We start from the raw sequence: 8,430 nt of genomic DNA, 5'->3' as shown, positions 1-8,430 counted from the left end.
CCTCAGGATTTCGAACATCTGTTTCAATGTTTGAAACTTGGTGGTGGCACCAAGGGAAGCCTGGCTACTTTCCTCTGAGGACAAAACTCTCCCTAAGCTCACCACTACGCCTGTCTCAGAGACCTGTGAGACCCTGCCTACCCAACAGCTCTGGGGCACAATGGAAATGAGCTTGCTTGAGTTCTGAGGCTCCAGCTGTCCCAGAGGACTAGATTCTCAATGAATGGAATTCAAACGTATCTCCTCACAAGGTTTGGAAGGGCAGTCTCAAAGCGCTGGAGGGCCTCTGAGACACTACAGTTCCTTGAGTGAAGCTCTCCATTGGCCCCTTCTGTGAGGAAAGCTTAACCTCTCACCCCAACAGACAAGTCTGTACAGTGCAAGGCTATGGGCTTTCGTCTGAGCATGAAGCCCTCCCTGATGGAACCTTTCAATGAGCCCTTACAGCTGGGGGAGTTTAGCAGCTAGCTCCAGCCTTGGTGGTGGAGGACCAGTGGAGAGGCCAGGTACTTTTCACTGAGAAAGCAGCTTTACCTGGCCTTCTGCTTACAAGGAGTCTGACACCGGGGTGAGTTAGCACACCCTGTCCACATTTGTTTTACAGATGAAAGACCATACAACCTACTGAATGCTGAGAAACTAGTGTTCCTTTAATGAAACTTTCAGCTACTCCTCCCAGGTCAGAGGTATGCACTGGCTGCACCTTAGGCTGGAGACCCAATGGAACTCGCTGTCATGAACCTGGGCCCAAGAGTCCCTGTGGGCAGCATTCCACTGGCCTCACAAGGAATGGCTTTGGAAGCCAGCTCCTCAGGAATTTTGGAGGAGTTTCAAAGGCCCTTTCACCTTTAGGTGATATAGGCCTTCCTGGAGGGCCCCTTGCAACTAGCTTCTCACCTCAGGGAGTTGGAAGGTGGGTATTAGCAGTGATGGTGGTGCCAAGTGAAAGCAGGCTCCATTCCTCTGAGGAAAAAGCTCTTCCTGACTAAGCTCACCACTAGGCTTCTCTCAGAGGCCTGTGAGAATCTACCTACCCAGCAGCTGTAGGGCCGCAATGGAAATGAGCTGGCCTGAGTTCTGAAGCTCCGGCCTTCCAGAAGGCTAGCTTCTCAATGATGGGAGTTCAAACCTGTCTCCCCAGAAGGTTTGGAGTGTGGTCCAAAGAGCTGTAGGTTCTCTGGGACACCACAGTTCCTTGAGTGCAGCTCTCCCCTGGCCCATTGTGTGAGGTAAGTCAACCCTCCCAGCCCAGCAGATGAGCCTGGGCAGTGGCAAGTCTGGGATTCAGTCTGAGAACCAGGCCCTCCCTTAGGTCACATTTCCATATGCCCTCACAGCTGAGGGAGTTTAGCTAGCTCCAGCCTAATGGTGGAGGGCTAGTGGAGAGGTCAGGTAATTTTTACTGAGAAAGCAATTCTCCTGACCTTCTGCTTACTATGGGTCTGACACCAGGGTGAGTTAGCACACCTTCTCCATGGTTGTTGTGGAGGTGAAAAGACCATACAACCTACTGAACGCTGAGGAACTAGCATTCCTTGAATGAAACTTTCAGCTAGACCCTCCCAGGTTGGAGGTATGCCCTGGCTCACCTTAGGCTGGAGACCCAATGGAACGCCCTCTCCTGATCCCTGGGACAAGGGTCCCATGAGGGCAGGTTTCCACTGGCCTCTCAGGAAGGTCTTGAGAAGCCAGCTCCTCATGAAGTTTGGTGCCTTGTAAGGCCCTGTTCACCTCCAGGGCACATAGGCCGTCCTAGAGTGCCCCTTGTGACTTGCTTCTCACTTCATGGGTCTCAGCGGTGATGGCGGCGCCAAGTGAAAGCAGGCTACGTTTCTCTGAGGACGAAGCTCTCCATGACTAAGCTCACCACTAGGTCTCTGAGAGAGGCCAGTGAGACCCTGGCTACCTAGCAATTGTGGGAGAGCAACGGAAATGAGCTGGCCTTAATTCTGAGACTTGGGCCTTCCTAGCTGGATAGCCTCTCCATCAAGGAGTTTAGATTTATCTACCCAGTTGGTTTGGAGATGCAGTAGAAATGGGCTGGAGTACCTCTAGAATGCCACAGATCCTTGAATGCAGGTTTTCACTAACTTCTTTAAAAAGAAGATAGACCACTCTCCACCCAGCCTATGTGCAGTGGAAAGGTGGTCCGCTTCACTTTGTAAAATAGGCCTACCCAGAGTTACCCTTCAACGAGCCCTCACATCTGAGGGATGTTAGCAGCTAACTCCACTCGTTGGTGTGTTGGCGCAGTGGAAAGGCCAGGTACTTAACACTAGAAAGAAGCTTTCCTGGCCTGCAGTTTGCAACTAGCCTATCATCAGAGTGAGTTAGAACAGTTGATGTGGTGGTGAAATGACAAAGAGACATAGTGTACTCTGAGAAACACGTGTTCTATGAGGGAAACTTTCAGCTAGCCTCTGAAATGTAAGTGGTAGGCCCTAGCTCAACAATAGGCTGGCGGTCCAATGGACCTCCCTGTGCTGGACCCTAAGCAGAAGCTTACCTTAAGGTCAGCTATCCACTGGTCTGTCGATGAAGGGCTTTAGAACCTAGCTCCTCAGTCAGTTTGGGGGGGGGCCTGTAAGGTGCTGTCCACTTTTAGAGGACATTGGCCTTCCTGAAATGTCCCTCTGACAAGCTTCTCACATCAGGGGGTTTAAATCATATGTCTCAGCAGTGGTGGCGGTGCAAAGGGAAAGCGGTCTACTTATCACTGAGGACAAAGCTTTCTCTGAGGGAAGCTCTGCATTAGATCTCTCACATAGTCAATTTAGACCTTACCTTCCTAGCAGCTGTGGAGACGAATTGGAAATGACCTGGCATTAATTCTGTGACTCAGGCCTTCCTAGCCGGCTAGTCTCTACATCAAGGGAGTTTAAGCCTATATCTACAGCAGTTTTGGAGGCCTGGTAAATATCTGCTATATGGCCTCTGGGAAGCCACAGATCCTTGCCTGTAGGTTTCCACTAGCCTCTTTAAATAGTAGGTAGACCCCCTCTTGAAAGGTTGCTTTCGGGCAGTAGGTAGGTGGTCTGCTTCCCTTTGAAGCTAAGCCTTCCCAGACATACCCTTCAATGAGCACTCACACCTGAGGGAACTTAGAAGCTAGTCCCATACAATGGTGTGGCGGTACATTGGAAAGCCAGGTATTTAACAGTGTGAAAGATTGTTCCCTGGCCTGCAGCCGGCAACTAGCCTACCACCTGAGTGGGTTAGAACCTCTCTCAAAGGTTGGTGTGGAGGTGTAGTGACAAGGTGATATAGCATACACTGTGACACAAGCATTCTACAAAGGAAATTTCAGCTAGTCTCTGCCTGAAGGGGGGTGGGGTGGGGGGTTAGCTATTGCTCAAAAATAACCAGGAGACCCAATGGAAGTAGATGTTCTGGACCTAGGGCACAGGCACTCCAGGAACACCCATGTTGCTGAGAGGTTTTCAGGGCCCCTCAAATCCTTCCAAACTTCTTGAGCTGATTCTCAAGCCTCTCATAGAGAAGTCAGTAGAAAGACAATATAACTGGACCCTTAGGCCCAGGGTTGAGGACAGCCAATTCCATTGGGTCTCCACTAAGGTGGAGCAAGGACATTCCTCCCACCAGGAAGGGGCAGGCTGAAGGGTTCATTCAAGGAAGGCTAAGTCCAAAGCCTTCGGTAGGTCCCTGTGGTCTCTGCACCTCCACAGCAGCTGTGGAGAAGGTGTGCTCACTCACCCCAGTGACAGACTCGCTTCAACAGAAGGCCAGGAAGGCTGCTCTCTCTCTGAAAAGTCCCTGGCCTCTCTACTGGCCCTCCACCCCCAGGCTGGAGCCAGCTGCTGCTATACTCCCCTCAGCTGGAGGGCAGGTTGAAAGGTCCATCGGGGACGGCTTGCTTCTCAGATGAAGCCCTGCCTCACCACTGCCCAGGCTGGTCTGCTGGGGCGAGCCAGAGGTTTGACTTTCCTCTTGGAGAGCTGCACCCAGGGAACTTGGTGTTCCAGCGGCCTTCAAGTGCATTTGGGCCAACGCTGCAGACACTTCTGGGGAGGCCGGTTGAGCCCTGTCTATTTATTGAGAAGCTGGCCTCTGGGAGGGCCTGAGCCACAGAACACAGTCCAGCTCATTTCACTTCCATTGTGACCTCACAGCTGCTGGGGAGGCTGGGCCTCACAGGCCTCTGGGAGGGGCCTAGTGGTGAACTTAGTCTGCGAGAGCTTTGTCCTCAGAGGAAAGGAGCCCTTGGCACTGCCACCAAGGGGAGACACATGTTCCAACTCCCTGAGGTGAGAAGCTAGTCCCAAGGGGCCCTCCAGGAAGGCTCTGGTTACAGAGGCCTTCCAAGGCCACTCTAAACTTCCTGAGGAGCTGTCTTGTCTAGGCTCTCCTTGAGAGGCCAGTGGGATGCTGCCTCCATGGGACTCTTGGCCCAGGATTCAGGACATCAAATTCCACTTGATGGGCTTCCAGGCCTCCCACCTGGGAGGGTCTAGTGGAAAGGTTCATTCAAGGAATGCGAGTTCCTCAGCGTTCAGGGTGTCATGTGGTCTTTTCACCTCCACCACAACTGTGCAGAGGGTGGGCTAACTCACCCCAGTGACAGACTCGTGGTCAGCAGAACGCCAGGAAAGCTGCTTTCTCAGTGAAGACTCCCTGGCCTCTCCACTGGCCCTCCACCACCAGGCTGCAGCTAGCTGCCAACCTCCCTCAGCTGTGAGGGCAGGTTGACTGGTGACCTGAGGGAGGCCCGGTTTCTCAGACTGAAACCCTGCCTTGCCACTGCCCGGGCTTTCACCCTGGGCTGAGATGTTAGACTTCTGTCACCGAAGGGGCCAGTGGGGAGCTGCACTCAAGGAACCATGGTGTGTCCCAGAGGACTTGCCAACGCTTTTAGACCACACTGCAAACCTTCTGGGGAGAAAGGCCTGAACTCCCTTTCCTGAGGATCCAGTCTTCTGGGAATGCCTTAGCCTCAGAACTCAGGCCAGCTCCTTTCCTTTGTGCCACTACAGCTGCCGGGGAGCCAGGGTCTCCCAGGCCTCTGAGAGAGGCCTAGTGGTGAGCTTAGTCAGGGAGCACTTTGTCCTCAGAGGAAAGCAGCCTGCTTCTCCTTGGCATCGCCACCACTGCTGATAACCATGCTCCAGCTCCCCGGGGTGAGAATCTTGTAGCAGGGCTCAGTGTCTGAAAGCGTGTGTCCCTGAGAGGTGGACAGGGTCTCCCAGGACCCTCCCCACCTTCTGAGGAGGAAGCTTTTCAAGGCGTTCCTGGAGAGGACAGTGGAAAGCTACCCTCATGGGACCCTTGGGCCCAGGCTTCTCCAGGGTAGCCAGTTCCATTGTGTCTCCGGCCTCAGGTGAGGCCACGTCATACCTTCCACCTCAACGGTCTAGCTGACCGTTTCCTTCAAGGAATGCTAGTCCCTCAGTGTTCAGTGAGTTGCTTGGTCTCTTCAGATCCACCAGGAGTGTGGAGAGGGTGTGCTAACTCACCCCGGTGTCAGACTCATTTAATGATAAGGCCAGGAGAGCGGCTTTCCCAGTAAAAAGTACCTGGCCTCCCTACTGGCCCTTCACCACCAAGCCTGGGGCTACCTCCTCAACTCCCTCAGCTGTGAGGGCTCACTGAAGTGTTCCCTAAGGGAGGGCGAGGGCCTGGTTCTCAGACTGATACCCGCCGGTTCGCCACTACCCAGGATCGTCTACAGGGCTGATCTGTTCAACTTGCCTCATGGAAGGGACCAGTGGAGTGCCGCACTTAACGAACTATGGCGTCCCAGAGGCCCTCCAGTGCTTTTGGACTGCACTCTGAACCTCTCGAGACAGGTTTGAACTCCCTTCATTGAGAAGCTCATCTGGCAAAGCTGAGCTTCACGACTCAGTCCAGCTCGTTTCCATTGCACCTCCCACAGCTGCAGGGTAGGCAGGATCTCTCCCAGGTCTCTGAGAGAGGCCCAGTGGTAAGCTAAGTCAGGGAGAGCCTTGTCCTCTGAGGAGAGGAGAGTAACCTGCTCTCCCTCGGCGCCTCCAACAGTGCTGGCACCCATGTTCCAAATACCCGAGGTGAGCAGCCAGTCGCCAGGTCCACGCCAGGAAGACCTCCGTCACCTGGAGTTGGACAGGGAATTCCAGGGCCCGTCCAAACTTCCTGAGCAGCTGGCTTTTCAAGCCTTTCCTTGAGACGCCAGCGGATAGCTTCCCCCATGGGACCCCTGAGCCAAGGGTGCCAGGACATCGAGTTCCTTTGGGTCTCCAACCTAAGGTAGAGATAGGGAATTCTTCCCACCTGGGACGACGGGCTGGCTGAAAGCTGCATTCAAGGAATGCTAGTTCCTCAGCATTCAGAACGTCGCAAGGTTTTTCTCCCCTCCACGATAACCTAACGGTGGAGAGTGTGCGCTAACTCACCCAGTGACAGGCTCCGTCCGTGTAAGCAGAGGGTCGGGGAAGCTGATTTCTCAGTGAAAAGCGCCTGGCCTCTCCGATGGCCCTCCACCAGCAAGGAGGGAGCTAGCTGCTCACCTCCCTCAGCGCCCTACGACCACGACGACCACGACGACCACAATGACGACAACGGTTCCTTGAAAGGCCCATCAGGGAGGGCTTGGTTCTCAGGCTAGGCACAGACTCGCACCGCCCAGACTCATCTCCTGGGGGGGATGTTCGGGAGGGGCCAGGGCAGAGCTGCCCTCAAGGAACTGTGGTATTCCAGAGGCCCTCCAGTGCTTTGGGACCGCACTCCAACCTTCCGGGCAGACACATTCGAACACCTGTTCCGTTGGTTGAGAAGCTAGCCTTCCGGGAAGGCCTGAGACTGCGAACTCAGGCCAGCTCATTTCCATTGCTCCCCACTCCTGCTGGGTAGGCAGGGTCTCAGAGGCCTAGTAGGGAGCCTAGGCAGGGAGAGCTTTGTCCACAGAGGAATGTAGCGGGCTTTCACTTGACACTGCCCCCACCGAGGAGACCCATGTTCCAACACCCTGAGGTGAGAAGCGAGTCCCAAGGGGCGCCTGAGGAAGGTCTGTGTCACCTAGAGGTGAACAAAGCCTTCCAAGGCCCCTGCAAACTTGCTGAGGTGTGGGCATCTCAAACTGTTGGACCCTGGCTCACGGGTGCCAACGTGTCCCGGTGGACGCCCCAGAGACTCAGACCCCAGACAGGCAGATGCAATTAGCAAGAGGGTTTATTGGACGTTTGCGCAAACGGGCTCTCCACCTCCGAGGAGGAAGAGAGCCCCGATTAGCAGTTACAGGCATCTTTTAAAGGCAAAAAGACCGCTTAAAGGCAAAGAAACCGGGGGAGTAGCATAGCATCCAGGTTATTGATTTCTCAACATGAACCTGTTCAGGGACATTTCAGTCAGGGCGTGGGGGGGGGAATGGTTTTCTTATCTTGGACAACCAGAATATTTTTTGTTGCTTAAATTCCAGGGAGGTGCAGGGATGGGCTGCCTCTGGATTAGGGCTGGTCCTACCCACAAGGGGGGGGGGGCGGGGGTTCTTCAAAACCTTCCTTGAGACACCAGGGGAAAGCTGCCCCCGTGGGACCCTTGGCCCTTGGTTCAGGTCAGCGAGTTCCATTTTGTCTCCAGCCTGAAGGTGGAGCCAGGGAATACCTCCCACCTGGGAGGGGCTGGCAGAAAGTCTCAACTGGGGAGACGGGAGTGCTACTTCCTCAGCCCTCAGTAGGTTGCATGGTCTGTTCCCAGCCCCCACACCAACTGCGGAGCGGGTATGCCAAGCAGCCCCTGTGACAGGCTCATAGTAAAGGAAAGGCCAGGAAGGCAGCTTTCTCAGTGACAAGTCCCTGGCCTCTCCAATGGCCCTCCACCACCAAGGAGGGAGCTAGCTGCTCACCTCCCTCAGCTCTGAGGGCTCCTTGAAAGGTTGCATCAGGGAGGGCTTGATGCTCAGACTGAAGCCCACAGCCTTGCCACTGCCCATGCTTGTCTGCTGGGCCGAGAGGTTGGACTTTCCACTCAGAGGGGGCACTCCCTTCTACTGCAGAGGTACACTCAAGAAACTGTGCTGTCCCAGAGGCCTTGCAGGGTTTTGGGATCGCCCCTCCAACAACTTGTGGGGAAACCCGTTGAACTCCGATCACTGAGAAGCTTGACTTTGGGGAAGGCCTGAGCCTCAGAACTCAGGCCACCTCATTTCCATTGTGCCCTCACAGCTGCTAGAGGGGCGGGGTCTGATAGGTTTCTGGGAGAAGCCTAGTGGTTGAGTTAGTCAGGGAGCGCTTTGTCCTCAGAGCAAAGTAGCCTGCTTTCCCTTGGCGCCGGCCAAACTGCTGAGATACATATGGAACTCTCTGAGGTGAGAAACTGGTGGCAAGGGTCACTCCAGGAAGGCCTACGTCCCCTAGATGTGGACAGCGCCTTCCAGGGACCCTCTCAACTTCCTGAGCTGACTTCTCCAGCCCTTCCAGAAGAGGCCAGTGGAAAGCTGCT

Source organism: Vulpes vulpes, chromosome 8 (genome assembly GCF_048418805.1).
Source record: "Vulpes vulpes isolate BD-2025 chromosome 8, VulVul3, whole genome shotgun sequence".
Classification (NCBI taxonomy): domain Eukaryota; kingdom Metazoa; phylum Chordata; class Mammalia; order Carnivora; family Canidae; genus Vulpes; species Vulpes vulpes.
The sequence above is the reverse complement of the archived record's forward strand: the minus strand, read 5'-3'. Positions refer to the sequence as shown.